Here is a 3,610-nt window from a genome sequence, read left to right on the forward strand (position 1 = left end):
TCCGATTGGACCGGCTGCTCGAGCCGGGGCGAGAAGTTTGTTAAAGTTTTCATTCGTCAGAGAGGAGAAGGTACGGGTATGGCAACAGGGAAGGTGTGTGTGTGTGTGTGTGTGTGTGTGTGTGTGTTGGGTGAGATTAGTGTTTTCTTAATGAGGATTACCCAACAAACTGGTGAGAGGCTAACTAAGCCAAGAACCGCCGTCATCTCAGCGATTAAGTTCCTGGCTGCTGTTTAGAAGGATTACCGCACAATAGTATTGTAATTACGATTGTTCTACCAAACGAGAGCGCCGAAGATGTTCTTGTCTGTTGTTGGTTTACGCCGCGTGGCTAATAAAGCGTCTGTTGTTCGGCTTCTACGCCTCCGCCAGGCCTCTCTGAGTTAAAGTAGCATTGCTAAACATCGTTAGCATGTTTCTAAAAAAGATGCTAAGCTCCTAGCTTCCTAGCCCCCCCGACCTCCTTTTATTTTCCCCTTCCGGAAAGCCGCCCGCTGTCTGTTTTCTAGGTTTCCTCGTGAGGAAAGGACAAAGGTTCAAACATAGGAGGGATTTGAGGACGTAATTAAGGAGGAACGAAAAGGCAAACTATTGAAGGAGGCGCGGGGAGGGGATTGGGAGCAGTGGGGATAACAGAGGAGAGGAAGCTACCTTTGTTGTGTCTCAAACAAGTGGATCAACTCGACTGCTTCTCCAACGCCATGAATATGTATTATGTCAGGTTTTTCATCCGCCGCCATTGTTCCAACTTCAAATTATGTCCCAACAGAGGAACACTGAGGGAATCACAAAAGAAAATTGGCCAAATAAAAATGTAACAAAAAAAAAACGCAAAGAAAAAATAAGAAGCCGAGAGAGCCGTTCTTTTTATGTCCACGCAGGTTCTTTACAGGAATCTTCAGAGACGACTCGCTTTTATGCAACCCAATAATGGCATCTTTTCAGGAAACGGGTCTAATTAACATCGATTTGAATAATCAGATTATTCTGCATTCTTGCGCTTGTGAGAAAAGCAGGAATATATTGCAGGAACATGTCTTTTGTCATTGCGCAATAATGCTCCCAAGTAATACGAGAAATAATTACATACGTTAAATCTCTTCTTTTTTTTTTCCAGAGAAGGATGAAGTAAACTACCTGGTTTACTGCTGGATGGTTTCACACTTACACATTTCATGCGAGGCCTTGATGCACATCGCAGAGCTTGTCGTCTCGTATTCACACAGACAAAACCAAGGTCGCCGCTTTAAGCCGAGCGAAAGGGTCGCTGACCAAAAATCTGCACTCAATCTCAGCTGTGCTCGTAATTTAGGCAATTTGATCAAATGACGTGAGTAACATGCGTGGGTCATGACATGTGACCTCTTGAAAGTCACACTGGCGGGGTTTCTCTTTTCAGTAAAAGCCTGCTGATAGTCATTTATATGAGGTTTGCTCTTAGTGCTCATTCAAGGGATTCCTCCTAAAAGCCTAAATATTTAAATTTAAATTTCACATGCTGGTATTGTTTATTTTATGGTTTGTTGTGTTTCTGCCGCTTTGTTTATTTTGTAAACAGACAAATTACAAGAAGATCAAATCTACGGCCTGTTTCATTAAATTCAGCTTTTTTTTCGTGTTTTAGCAATACTGAACGTAATGTCATGTTAATATAACAAAAAAACACATATAATTAAATGCTTTTATGTCAGTGTATACTCATGTTTATATTGAAAACATGAGAAATGAAACATTAATTTATTCCGCACTTTTGAACAGAGAAGAAGATTTTACTGCCATTTATAAAGTCAAACACTGGAAATAAAACGCACACACACACACACACACACACACACACATTCACACTCTGCTCTGGCACAAACACAATAATATAAGTAGCACTCACCTGCAGGGAGCAGAGGAACAAGGGGCTAATTAGTGATGATGAGAAGTTAATTTAGTCAGACACCTCAGGTAATAGTCTCCCTCCCGTCTCCCTCCCGTCTCCCGTCTCCGTCTCCGTCACCTCAAACGTCCCCGCTCTGCAGATTGCGTTTCACTCTCCTGTCCAACAATTTCCATGTTCAGACAAGGTGTCAAATGTTCTGTTTTGTGCTTCTTCTTTTCTTTTTTTTTCATCCCTCCAGCGTGTCTCCATGCCGCCGCCTGTCACACACACACACTCACACACACACACACACACACGCACACACAGACACGTATCCACGTGTATTCTTCAGAGATCACAGAGGCTGCAAAGCAGGCGAGGTTGTCAAGTCGACTAAGTGGGAAATTACATTATCTTCTGCTTTGACATTACTGACTCTTAATGCTCTGTGTGTGTGTCTGTGTGTGTCTCTGTGTGTGTGTGTGTGTGTGTGCGTCAGAAAGCAAGCGAGCAGGCGCGTTTGTTCCTGAGCTAAATGTTTGCTAGCAGGTGAGCCTGTTGTTGACAGATGGTGTTTGTGAGAGAAGCTCGCTCCCTGCAGAGTCTCACCCCGGGAAAATGCTCATGCTAACGCCGAAAGACCCACTGCAGACACACACACACACACACACTAACACACTGTCACGCGGATTCACAGTGCAACTAGGTGAGATGGGCCCCAAAGGAAACAATAGTGAAGATGTAGCAGAGTAAGCTGCTAGCAGTTAGCTGGGAGAGGCATTTGCCGCGTTGATGCATTTCTTTACGTGAGAATGAGACTTTAAATAATAATGATTAACTATTTGTTAATCTTAGGGTCAGCTGGCAAACGTCCTCGTCTCATTTCTCGTCTTTAAGGACGTATCGGCGTACCCTTTCAGAGCCTGAGACTAAAAGAGGCGGGACGCGCAGATGTGCTTCACCTCACCGGTGTTTGGTCTGATGACGTCTCCTCTTTGACGATGTGGCGAGGAGGACCCGTAAGGCCCTACAGGCCCCCTCTAAGCCACGTTCCTTACATCTGGCCACATGTGCCCCCGTACTGACGTGCAGCGCATGTAGCACAGCGCCAAGATTTATTACCTTTTGTGTTTACACTTTAGCATGTGGGAAAGGAATTAAGGGAGTCTTACAATCAGACCTGTTAGTCTACTTTAATTAAATAAGAATGATTAGGTAGTTATTAGGTTAATAAGTTTTAAATCCCTAAAAAAAAAGGCGTGCATTATAAAAAAAAGGGGGGGGGGGGCGGTGAAGCGTGACGTGAAATCACCGAACCTACGGCACCACTTGCAGCGTCGGCCATTTTGTGCCCCCGAGACGATGCCCCCCCCCCGGAGTCCGGCGGCGAGGGAAGAAGCGAGAAGGTGCGGTTTAAAGCAGCCCGAAAAGCGGGGGGGGGGGGGGGGGGGGGGAACGCCCGGGAAGCCGACGCAGAGCGGCGGGCAGAGCGTCAGAGGGAGAAGAGAGAGGCGGCAAGGGGGGCGGGAGGGGGGGGGGGCAGGCAGGGAGCGCTCCTGTAATTAGTCAGTTAATTACATCTGGATGATGATCTGCTCGGGGGGATGGATGTTGTTTGAGCTGTGTGTGTGTGTGTGTGTGTGTGTGTGTGTGTGTGCGCTCGTGTGTCTATCCTTGGCGGCTGTGTACACTCCGGAAAGCGTTTACTGAAATGGGAGCTAATTCTCGCTGTCTGAGGCCATT

Source organism: Pungitius pungitius, chromosome 9, assembly GCF_949316345.1.
Source record: "Pungitius pungitius chromosome 9, fPunPun2.1, whole genome shotgun sequence".
Taxonomy (NCBI): Eukaryota; Metazoa; Chordata; class Actinopteri; order Perciformes; family Gasterosteidae; genus Pungitius; species Pungitius pungitius.